Genomic DNA, 14,039 nt, shown 5'->3' on the forward strand with positions numbered 1-14,039 from the left:
ACTACTGCCACTACCTCCTTCCATGGAACTAGCATCTCCATATTTCAGCACCCCACCAAGGAGAACACTGGACAGGAAAGACAGCAACTAAAGTTTGCACCTGAGAAAGTGAGGTCGGTGCCTGAATTGCCGGACACATTCACAAACATCTCACCAGCTTCCTTTCAAACAAAGAACCCTGTGCCACCAAACACTGCAATACCAAAGCCACCCACAGATATCTTGGGGCCACAGCTTGCACTGGAGTATCAGTGGCTAGACAAGGTCATAGTCACCCAGGAAATAGATGATGCAGTGAATCTGACGTGGTCAGCTCATCACGCTTCAATGAAGAGAAGCCCAGAATTTGAAGTAACCATAACTTCATTGCTTCCTCTCCTGCGTGATCAGGCTCATTCTGTTGCTACGATCAAACACGTGATGCAGAAAGTGCAGGATGTCACTGATTTTCTGAACCCTGGCCAGATACCCATAATCACAGCTGATCAGCCAATCTATGCCGTAGCAAAGCAGGTGCAGTGGCAGTGGCCTGATCAGTATGGCGAAGACAAGTATCTGGTAATGTTTGGTGGTCTGCACATTGAGATGGCAGCAATGACATCTCTTGGTACTCTTCTTCATGGCAGTGGTTGGACAGGAGCTCTGGTGGAGGCAGGAGTTGCTTCATCTGGAACTGCAGAATCCTTCCTGTCAGCTGCAAGTGTAACCAGGACACGGCAGATGCACCAGGTTACAGCCTCTAGTTTGTACAAACTCCTGAGGACAGCATACACTGACTACTGTGCTGAGAAAGCAAACAACAATGAGCAGGCATTAGAGTTTGAGGAGTGGTGTGACCTTTGAAGACAGCAGAGTCCACAGTTCCACTTCTGGCACATGGTGTTGTCTATGGAACTTGTGATATTCCTACTGATCAGGTCCTTCCGTGAGGCCAATTTTGTCCTCTACTGCCAGGCATTGCATGAGCTGATAACCCTACTTCTTTTCCAACAATAATACAAACTATGCTCGTTGGCTGCCTATTCACCTCAGGGACATGCTTACCCTAGAGAGTTCACACCCAGAGTTGCACAAGGAGTTCAAGGCTGGCAACTTTGTTGTGCACAAGACCAGTCGCCAGTTCTCAGCAATGGCTCTTGACCAAGCTCATGAGCAGACCAATGCCTTTATAAAGGCTGATGACGGAGCCATTGGGCTGACTGAAGATCCGTCAGCACTCAGAAGATGGATGGTGGCTGGCCCAGAGATCATCCGCTTGGTGTCTGCATACGAAACAGAGGTTCAAAGTAAGGAGTCTAATGAGCAGACAACACACCATGAACAAACACCTCATGCGCAGAAGACATTCTTGGAGAGAGTCAGCAAGCTGTCATTGGCTTTGCAACACTTGGGAAGTCCTTTTCAGGAAGAGAGCCAGGATCTGTATTCCATTGACAACAAAGACATTGCCCACCCCAGCTCAGCAGAACTTCTACAGACACACCTTGACAGAGGCCGCACTAAATTTCAGAAGTTTTCAGACTCTTTGGCAAACAATGCAGTCTCCTTCTATGAGCCGATAAAGAAGAACAGAACTGACTTCTTCAGGCAAGAAGCTGCTCCTGTAGAACAGTCAAAGCAGAAACTTCTGAAGGAGGATTGCCAGCTTTTCTCAAAGCTATTTATATCCTGTCAGAGCCGTGAATGTGATCTGCAGGAATTCTTCCAGCACGAGAATCAAACATTCCCAGCTTCCCTTAGTGAGGGTGGTAGGCTGTACACATGTCAAAAGTCTCAGCTGACCTCGGTCCTGGAGAGTCATGTTACACTAGAAGACAAAGAACCAAAGACTGATGTCCTCATTGTAGATGGATCAGCTTTGGTCCATGCCTTGCCACCAAAGAAAGGAAAGACCTTTGAGGGCTATGCACTTTGCGACTTCTTGCCTGTGATACAATCCTATAGCAGCAAGTACACATCATCATATCTTGTATTTGATGTATACAATACATCCAGCCTCAAAGCTGAGACCAGGCTCCAACGTGGTCAAGGAGGAAGGCGCAAGGTGACAGACAAGAACACAATTCCATCCAACTGGCGCAATTTCCTAAGACACGATGCCAACAAGACAGAGTTGTTCCAGTTCCTGGCAGACAAAGTTGCCCAGATGTCTGCCACAAATGTTGTCATTGCCACGAAAGGGTCTGCTGTCCTCAGCACTCATGAGGCTAGTCTTCAGGGACTGGAAAAGTGCTCTCATGAGGAAGCTGACACCCGCATCTTTCTCCATGCCAAATATGCCACAGAACATGGAGCCAAGACCATCACGGTTAAAGCAAATGACACAGATGTTCTTGTCGTTGCAGTCAGTGCTTTCTCCACTCTCCACAATCTAGGGCTAGAGAAGCTATGGGTGGCATTTGGCCAAGGCCAGAGCCTGCGCTGGATTGCTGTGCATGACCTGTGCAACTCTCTGGGCCAGGAGAAGGTGAATGGCATGCTCTTCTTCCATGCGTTCACAGGCTGTGATACAGTGTCAGCCTTCCGGAGCAAGGGCAAGAAGACCGCCTGGCAGACATGGAACATCTTTCCAGAGGCCTCCACTGTGTTCTCCAAACTGAGTCACTACCCTCTCAGAGTGGAAGAGAGTGACCTGAAGGTCCTGGAGAGGTTTGTCATACTTATGTATGAAAGATCCAGCACTGCTGGCACTGTGGATGAGGCTAGACTTGATATGTTTGCCAGAAAACAAAGGGCATATGAGGCCATTCCACCAACCAGGGGAGCTCTCCTCCAACACACCAAGCGTGCTGCGTACCAGGCTGGTTGTGTGTGGGGCAGGCCACCCAGTGTCAGCCACAGCCAGAGAACCCTGCTGAGTGGGGATGGCAAAGTCTGGTGAAGCATGGCAAGTCCTCTGGACAACCAACTCGCCCTTAGCCAAGAGTTGCCAACAGCTTACCAAATGTGGATGCAAAGCAGGCTGTCGGGAAAGGTGCAAGTGCTACAAGCTGGGTCTTCCCTGCACAGCTCTGTGCACTTGCAAATGTGAAGTCTAGATAAATATTGCCCTCTCTTCAGTAGATAATCTAGCTTGAGCATCCAACGTGTCATGCTATGCCTACCTTCTTATCCTCGAATTTTTCAAAGGTGTAGGTTGAGAGACCTATACATAGATTGGTTGCGTTTAGTCCGTATTTCTCTTCTTTTCTTTTTATGGTTACAGTCTTAGACACAATGTTGTATGTGACCATACCATTACTATTTCAGTTGAAAATAGCATATTAGTTAAACTGTCTGATCACATGAATATACCATTAAATAAAAACAGTTGGTCTCTATGTCTGCTAGCGCTGTGGATAGAAAAAAAAAACTTTTATGGCAACCATTTTGTACGCCATCTTGGTTACAATTCATTTAGTAAGGGTTTTCAATAAAATGTGTGGTATGGAACATTTTTATAACCTAAAAGTCGAGGTTTAAAAAAAAAAAAACTGGCATATTCCATCCAATAGATGCTCCCAAACCAGTGAATCTCAACATAGATGGCGGCCATTTTGAAAAATAGCCGCCATCTTGGATTTTCAGGTGGCCAGCGCCCTTTTCTAAGAGAGCGTAGTCTTAGGAATGTTTGTGCCAAATTTCATGCTTGTTTCACTATCTGAACGATTTTTACAGCAATCTGCTGCACTAATAAGTATACGAAAGTTGACACAAGTTTTACATGGGGTGCATTTATACCTTCACTGGTTAATTCACAAGTAATTCAGTAACATGAAATTCCCTTGACCTTCGAAATAACTTTTACTTAAAAAAGAGAACGCTATATAAGTGCAGCTACCTACATAGACTAGCGTTGTTGAATTTTTATGAAACGTTCAGACTTAATTTTACGATTTTAATTTCAGTTTCCCACGCAATAATTTTTCTTTGATAATTTAAAAATTATTCTATCAACATAATACAGTCATTATTGCACTTAATAATTGTAGCATTAATTTTAAAAAACATTTGTCTTAGTGTGACAGACTCATACATGCAGGACAGGCATATCATAGACATGGAACACATGCTAAGTTCTTATCCTATTGCTAATAAAACAATGAAAAAAAAAAACGGAAATCTGCTAAAAATGAGTAGGAGAAATGATCGATGAGATCAGAAAGGTGTGATAAATGAAACTTCTCTGAAGAAAAATCAACAATATTTTTCTCTACACGGATATCCGTGTTGAAGCATTTATATTTGCTTAAATTTTTATTATGTTACTTGTCTTTCAAAACAAAATTCACATTGATATTACATCCATCTTTCTTTTCAGATGAATAATAAAGTTGGTCGACCATTCCAGCAACTATAGATTGCAGGAGAAACCGTGCAATACAAACAGTCCTTAGTCACTTCCGCAATTGAACATAGGTAACTAATTATTTTACCGTGACAATTTGGATCTTAGGATGCATTTTGAATAAGATATATATCGTTGGTCTGTAAGCTCGATTTTTTATTAAGTGAAGGAGTAGATCCTGAACACCAACTCACTAAAGAAGGATGAAAGCAATCGGCATTCTACGTGCAAATCTGATCTACTGTACGTATCTCCTCTCGGTTACAAGACTATCGAAATTGGTGGAAGACTTGGAGTTATAAGGAACGGATAGGTGGTGTAAGGGTGTGGATTTCTAACATATACAGGGTGTTTCGAAATTAGAGCCCCCGCCCCTCTACGGCATAAACTAAAATTGATATGGACAAAAACAAAAGTAATTCAGAACAGGTATTTACTTAAGTTTCTCTCTGAGTATTTAATATTTTGTGTGGAATCCATCTGCCTGTACCACAGCCTGCATTCTTGAGGGGTATGATTTCAGCAAATCGTAAAAAGGTTCCATTTCCTTGAGCACTTCGGTCACCTCTCTTTGCAGGTCGTCGAGGCTTAATATACCATCATAGTTCACTGTGCGTGCTTCAACACGATCCTTTAAGATACGACCAATGTTGTCATACATTAAGTTCAGGGGAGCTACCTGGAAATTCACTTGACGAGAAGAAATCGATACCACTGTTTCAGAGCAGCTCCTGCGTCTGAAGAGCCTTGAAACATGGTGCCTTATCATGCAAAAATATAACTTCTTCAACAGATAACACATTTTCAGGATCTTTGAGGAAAGGAATTACTCCACCAGTAAGCACAGTTTCTCTGAAGTATTCGCCATTCCATGACTGTCCTTTTTCTTTGATGATCCACATTAACTGTTTGGCTGTGAAACAGAAAAATTCCCAAACATTCAGGAAATTTCACAATTTGGCGATAGCGCACGTCATCGCTGATATCATCCAACTTTGCAGCCCAAATGATGTCATTTGTATGATTTAGCTTCCTGACTGTGTAAATGAAGAATTCATCTGATGCGGCAACGTGGAGAAAGCCAGCTTCATCACAATCTTTAGGAAATGAACCACAAAACCATGCACGGTCTTCTCCCTGTTGCTGAGTGTTGTTGGGCTTGCTGATACCAGATATTTTCAACTCATGATATACAGCACTATAACGTCTCTTCTTTCCCTTTTTTGTTTCTAGTTCAAGCGCCAATTTACCTAAAGACTTTCTTGGTCTACCCACTGCCTCAGCTATGATGTCTTTTGACTCCTGAAAAAGGACTTCAGGCCTTCCAAGATTCTCACTCTTTTCGCAATGACAGTCATATGGATTTTTGTTCCAGTTTCTTTTAACAAAGGATTCATCTCTCTTAATGTATTTAGCTATCCAGGAATGTGAAATGAAGGATGTGCCAGCATCCCTGGCCTCTCTGAAGGTTATAGCCCAGATTCGGTCAATCCATCTGATTTCCTCCGAATCATTAGCCATGGCTGTATCTAACTCCGTCACTCAGTCTGAAAATACAAGAAATGTAAAATGAAAAACAGCTTAATAGAAACTTAAAATAATGTACTTGGAGATAGGCTACAGCAGAAAACTTCATAACTTTCCATTTGTTCTGAGGAGGAGGGGGCTCTAATTTCAAAACACCCGGTATATATCTAGCAAATATATATATATATATATATATATATATATATATATATATATATATATATATATATATATATATATATATATATATATATATATATATATATATATATATATATATGTGTGTGTGTGTGTGTGTGTGTGTGTGTATGTATCAAGTATGCTGGTAGTTTTCACAGTTTTAAGGTTGAAATGTATTCTTTGCTCTAAACGAAAAAATTAATCATTGTTGGAGATGGACTGAATGAAAATATTCATTTAGACAGAAATACCCGGGTTGGGGGGCGGGGACGTGGGTGGGGGGAAGTCATCTCCCACAGACATGAATTGTTGCTGGTATTGCTATTACTGTCGCTGAGGTAGATCAAGCTAAAGATACAGTGCTGTTGTATGCCAACTAATATATTTCTGTTGTACGCCAACTATTATATTTTTGTTATGGTGAAGGCAAACAAGCACTCCAATAAGAATAAGAGGATATGGAAAACAGGAAGGGTTGGAATGGCGGTGGGCGGCGTTGCTGCCCTGATGATGAGAATTAGTGCTGAAAGAGAAGGATGAAAAACATATGAAGAAAACGTGCATGGAAAATTGTGAAAGGAAAATTAGTGGTTTAGCTAAAACAACAGAATGTTTGATGGTCCTTAATTGGTTGTTGACCGGCATCTGGAAGTGAGACGGACAGTTCACTCATTATTTCAAGCATACATTCATACCACTTACAAACGTTTTTACATACAAATGAGTTCCCCTTATTTCCTCATGGTTTGTTTATTGATATATTTTCATTTATTTGTACTTTTGGTTATTTTATGTTATTAATTCAGGACTTTCATTTCTATTCAGGTATTTAAGAACTATGCATATCGATATAAATGTGTGATTTTGTTTATTGTAAGTCAACTTATTAATACGTCATCGTGCCGCAAAAGGCTAATAACCACACTCATGCATGCACACACACTCACACACACACACACACACACATACACACACACACGCATAACTCTTCACGTCGTACTGCAGTGCTTCCGGTCTATCCTCTTCAGCCATTTATTAATTAGCTCTCCATCTCGGGATTTTATTGTTATTATTATTGTCATGTTTCATATTATCCTCTTCCTACTCACGTAGATGTACGATTTCCAAGAAACGATACTTGTCAGAACGTGCTCGTTTTTCTCAAGTGAGAGTGTACTATGTTACATAGTATTTTATGTTTCTGTAAAAGAGAATTATTGAGATGGCTATTTGTCTGTCCGTCCGCCTTCAGATCTTAAAAACTGCTGAGGGTAGAGGGCTGCAAATTGGTATGGTGATCACCCACCCTCCAATTATCAAGCATTCCAGATTGCACCCTGTAGCCTTAGAAGTTTTTATTTTATGTACCGTTAAAGTTAGCCATGATCGCGCGTCTGGCACCGCTATAGGTGCCAATAACACAGGCCACCACCGGGCCTTGGCAGAAAACTTCAGGGGCCGAGGCTGCGAGTATCATACAGCATTATAAGCTGTATAAAAACTCGATTGCGTCGAAGAAACGGCGCATTTTTTGCTTGTTTTCCGATTTATGCTTTACAGTAGGTGCCATGGAGATTTGAATAAAATCGGACTTACAGTCTCAAAGTTATTCAAGCATATAATTATATATTCATAACCATTTAACAAGACGGCCATTACCTAATTTGCATACAACCAGATATCAGATTCATAACTTTCTTTTCCCAGCATACATATGAGTATGCGAAAAATATGACGGCGTTTTCGTTAGCCGTTCTGGACAGGAGGATCTTTTCCAGTTTTCAGCCAAGTTCTGTCTCTTTGCCAGTCACCGTACCTTACGTCCTTAAAATTTTCGAAGCATGAATTTTAGAAATAATTTTTAGAAATTTTGAGTGAAATTTCATTAAATATAATTCTAATGTTTTTCCCGGTTCTGGTGAAAAATCGGTCAGTTCAACATCAGCATGTCAATGTTAATAATAATAATAATAATAATAATAATAATAATAATAATAATAATAATAAATAACAGTACGGTCCCTTGAAGCCCTAATACTACAATTAGTAATGCTGGCAAAACTGTAAACTTCAAGAGAGTGAATGTGAAGTACTAAACTTTTACCCGTAAAACTTCTTCAAAAAATACCACCACAGCTGCCACCAATACCGTTTTTCATGTCATTATTTTATATTTCATTCATTTTTGTTTTCTTCTTGAAAACGAGTGAAATAATCGACATGTTTTCAGTTCAACTCCAAGATCTTTTCCTTGCACTGAGGATTAGCTCGTTGCCTCTATTGGTATACCTGCTGTGCTCATTACAGCCTAATGGAGATTAGAACTTAGACTGCTATTCATATCACAGACCCCACTTCGCCTTTATTGAAAAGGAGCCTCGCGTGTGTCTGTTCCCGCATTGTGATACGCAGGGAAGTTCATATTCCCTCAGTACCTCTGAACGCAAGCATTGGGAGTCGAGTATTATTCTCCTTGGCAAGGGATCTTGGGCCATACACTTCACGCTGTCATACCTTCCCTTATCGCGACTGCTGTTGATTTTAGATATTGGTCAACTTGACTTGGAATAGCAATTTCAGAACCACTGATGTTATAACATGTTAGCATATTGTTATTACAAAATTTATATCTCATTTAGAATTTATCATTAACGGTTTTCCCATTTTTTTACCAGATGAAGAAACTAATACCCATTACACACACACACACATATGTATATGTGTGTGTATATGTATATACAGTATGTATATATATATATATATATATATATATATATATATATATATATATATATATATATATGTGTGTGTGTGTGTGTGTGTGTGTGTATATATATATATAAACATATATATATATATATATATATATATATATATATATATATATATATATATATATATATATATATATATATATATATATATATACATATATATATATATATATATATATATATATATATATATATATATATATATATATATATATATATATATATATATATCCTAACAGGGTCGTGGTGGCTGGGTGGACTCACTTAGATTTCCTCATCGCAGTGTTCCAAGTCCTGCTTTTATGACTTGATTGATTTACATTAGCAGCACAACTTAGCCATCTCTTTGAGCTAGGGAGGAGGGCTTTGGAGTTACTCAGGTCAGACACTCACGGGTCCTATTGTGGGTGGAGACTGGGTCTAGACACGATTAGAAGTGTCCAAGTTCAGTTTCTAGGGCGTTGTGAGACAGCACAGTGACCTGTTCCTTATTTAAGGTTAAACTTAGCCATGATCGTGAATCTGGCAACGATAGAGAACAGGCCACAAACAGTCCGTGGTTAAAGATTCATGGGCCGCTGCTCATACAGCATTATGCCGAGACCACCGAAAGATAGATCTATTTTCGGTGGCCGCAATTACAGTATACGCTGTACAGAAAACTCGATTGCGCTGAATAAACTTCGGCGCATTTTTTACTTGTTTAAAATTGTGTACAGACGCAGGATACAGCAGCGAAAATGTAGCATCTGGTCCAGAGAAAGTACCTTTCTTTGCAAATACTTTCATATGATTATTATCCACTCAAAGGACAGTAAAAGCTTGGGTACCTTTGCCGCAAGTGATGCTTGCCTTGCACAAAAATCGTTCACTCACATGTTCAGTTCTTGGTGCTCTCTCACGCTATTTTTGTCAGCAAGTCATAGAAAAGTTAATTTCTTATGTTGTAAACTCTAATGTTCCTCTACAATAAAAATCATTCCAGATTAAAGTAGGAACAAATAACATTAGTTTTAATTAGTGTCACTCTTTTCAAGTACTACAAATTTAACTTAGATTCAGAAAAAAAGATTAAATAAAGATCATCCAGAGTGTAAAACTGCAAACTTCAGTCCAGCAAATGAAAAATATGATCTCGAGACGGCATCACAAATAAGTGGCCTTCGAAAGGTTTTGAACTTGTATTCCCTCCTAGAAAGACCCTTCGGAGCCGAGACCTTACCGCAATAAGCATTAGTTCTACAGAATCAGTTTAGTTCGTGACAAGGCAACACGCACACTTGACCCTGTCTAACTCCTGATCCACACTCATGGGTAACTGATACACAGGTGACTTCTAAGTTATTCTTTTTGACTTAATCAATAGTGCTGCGCCAGAGAATAGACTCACATACTCATGTGTACATATATATATATATATATACATATATATATATATATATATATATATATATATATATATATATATATATATATACAGTATATATATATATATATATATATATATAAATATAAATATATATATACATATATATATATATATATATATATATATATATATATATATATATATATATATATATATATATATATATATATATATATATATATATATATATATATATATATATATATATATATATATATATATATATATATAAATATAAATATAAATATATATATATATATATATATATATATATATATATATATATATATATATATACATATATATATATATATATATATATATATATATATATATATATATATATATATTTACTTTCTGGGACAATAGCTGGGGACTTTAAGGAATTTTTAATTTAAAACAGAATGGGAAAAGGACGGAAAACTGCTGTTCCTAGATGTACTGATCATAAGAAAACAGAACAGGTATGCATTTACAGTATATAGAAAACCCACCTTCGCTGTCTCCTACATTCATTTCTTAAGCTACCACGACGTCTCCGTAAAAATCATGGTAGGGTGCAACCTATTCCTCAGAGGACTTAGGATATGTTCAAATGAGTACCTGGATCAAGAATTTAACACGATCCGCCAACACCTAACGCAACTGCTCTATCCACCACACATTATCGAGAGGGCTATTAATAAAGCAAATAAAATATACTACAGAGGTCCCACTCACAACAGACAAATAGATTTCAACAACAAAATAAAGCTTCCATACGATGAAAACATCCAAAAGGCCACCGAGCAACTCAGTTCTAATAATCCTTTCATTTTCCATTATCCCAAATCCATCGGGAGTTCGCTCGTTAACGTATACTTAAATAACAAAAGGAAGAAGCCGGGTTTACAAGATACCGTGTAGTAATTGTCATGACATCTATGTAGGCGAGACAGGTAGATCGCTCTCGCAAAGAATAACAGAGCACAAAAGATCAGTACGTTACGCTTGGAGAGTTCGGGAATTTTCTACATATTAGAAATACAGGGCATGTCATTAACTGGAGTGGGGCGGGTTGGTTTTCAAGAGTAGCTGTCCGTACAAAAGAAAGATGCTGGAATCTGCTATCATCAATCAAACCAACAATATGAACCTGTCAGGAGGACATTGGAAATCGGACGCCATTGACACCTTAATCCTCGGACCCCTTTTGAAGAAGATGACCCAAGAAACGCGACCGCCAGATCCATCGCCAAACGGGAGCTAATGAGGCCAAAACCACTAGGAATTTGGTCAATCTCCTCCTTCTTAAGAAACGCCACCTCCTTAACATCGGAGGCCTAAGGCCACACCTTCATGTTTTTGTATATATACCATTGTAACTTTCCACCTGTCCATATTCTACCAGTGAACAGGGGCACAGAAACAAGTGCCCGAAATATATGGTTTCAACGTTTAAATAGTGTTTTATGGGCCTTCTTATTTTCATATATATACACGTTCTTGGGCCTCTTGGAGGAATGTACAGTGGTTTTCTTATCATTTAACTGCTGTAAGGAGCCAACAGGTATCACCCAGAATGTAATAAATGAATGGGAAAAAGATGACTTACCTTGATATCACCATTAATTAGCCAGGGAAGTGGAAGGTCGCCATGGGAAATGAGTAACAGATTACATTAAACTGAATTTATTTACAGATGTAGAAATCAGGACATTAATCTGAAAAACCAACTGAGCGGCTTGGCACATACAATGCGCAATAACATTAGACAATGAGCAGCAAATCTCTGAATATGAATAGGTTAATAGCCTACTACTGGTTAAATGATTTTCAATTTCAGGTGCTTGTGCACAATGGCGGGTGGAGGGAGACTGTTAGTGCCCCGGGACTGCCTATCAGGAAATTCTTGCATGTAACAGCATGGCAGTAACTTCTAAGTGGAATTGATTCACAAAGCTGGGACCGACCTCTTGGGAAGGAGAGTAGTAGGATTTCTGGAAGAGAATTCCAGGTTAGCATTCAAAAAAGGAGTTTCTCGCGCATGAAACTTAAATATGCACCATGGAGGAATTGATCAATTAGATTTAATTAGCTCTTGGTAACACTATGGTGGGAGTGATTTAATTATGATCACTGAACTAATTTAATTTGAGCTTGGGACAAGTCATGGGGGTGAATCATGGGGCAGTTTTGTTGGTAGGTTTGATTTAACAAAGGGGCTTTGTTTAAGAGAATGGAAAGTTGCAAATTTGGAAAATGGAGAGAAATTTATGGGAAGAAACAGAAACTGGCTTGGGACCAAATGCTTCCAGACGTACTTTATTCCTTCTGCATAGAGCTCATAGCATGGGATGAAAATGGCAGTCTGTCTTACATTTCGTTCCACCCAGAGAGACGGGAAGGGTCCCAACAGGACGCAGTAGTGGTTAGCTGAGAAGTGCGTGCACCCACTCACGGGGCATCATGCCTCCCTTGTTGTTTTGTTTGAAATCCAGGACATCAGCGATCTGAAAGCAATCACACAGCCAGCAAAAGGTTGTAGGGAAAATAGGTCTTACAGTTAAGGACTTAAGTGTTAGGATCATAGCCTATCGGATTCATCCCTATTGACTAAAGGCTACCTGATCCCCAGAAAACATCCGATGGGGTTAAGGAGCGGTACTGTTTACCCCAATCAGGCAATCAGGGGTTAGGCCTAACTCATTTTACTTCACTAGTTATGGCGTCTTCTCAGCCGCTGTTAAATTTGAATTTCTATCCAACTGGATGAAAGGTATGAATGGAAATACTTAATAATAATATACAGTATATATATATATATATATATATATATATATATATATATATATATATATATATATATATATATATATATATTGAAGGAATCCACTTCCGAAAGGAAAACCCAAATCTCAAACTGCGTTCCACCCCCAAAAATAACATAATTTGGCACTACTATCTAAATGAGGAGGGCATGAGAAACTCAGCCCTTATGTAAATTTCTCTCCATGCTCCCCTTTTGGTGCATCTGTTTATCTTTTCTAAAGGCCTGGTGACTGCTTGAATTACCTCTTTTCAGATAAAAAGCGAATGGGGACGAAGCCTGCTGAAAATCCCCCAGAAAGGTTGAGTTCCCCATAAAAACTGGCGAACATGGGTTGCCAGAAGTCACCAGGATTTGGAAAAGATCCTAACAGAAAATAAAGGGCACGACCGCCATGCTTGCGATGACAGTGACCTCTGGGAGGAGCAAGAAAATAAGCCCACAAGGTGATATAAGGAGAGGAACCGCAGCGTTGATCGCTCTCAGAACACCCTGGTAGCAGGCCGACACAACTCCCCTGCATAGCTCCTTTACTGACCTGAGCTGTCCCGATCCACGTAGTCACCTCTCAGACCACAAAGTAGCATTATCTATGCATTTTCCCATTAAAATCACCCCTCCAGAACTGGTGAAATTTGACGAGGCCCCTCCATCGCTCCATTACAAGGTAACTTCCTGACTAGAGGTTTTTTCAACGGTCACTTATCTTTAATCTCCATCTGCACTTTCATTTTCTTTTCTGAAGTGCGAGTTATCACAAAGACCTGACTCGTTTAGATCGGTGTGGATTTTAATGCAAATATATCTTACCAGAATCGAGTTATCTTGGCGCCTTCCATGCACCCCTCGGTTCTCCCAAGATCGTTATAATTAGCCTCGTGTAACCGCTGGCATTATTGAATTGCAGACGGCACATCGGCTGTGGGACCATCAACTTGGCTTGTGCTTCTTGCAGTGGAAAGGCCACTGCAATCAATTCTTCAGTATCCCTTT

This window comes from Macrobrachium rosenbergii, chromosome 58 (genome assembly GCF_040412425.1).
Source record: "Macrobrachium rosenbergii isolate ZJJX-2024 chromosome 58, ASM4041242v1, whole genome shotgun sequence".
Lineage (NCBI taxonomy): Eukaryota > Metazoa > Arthropoda > Malacostraca > Decapoda > Palaemonidae > Macrobrachium > Macrobrachium rosenbergii.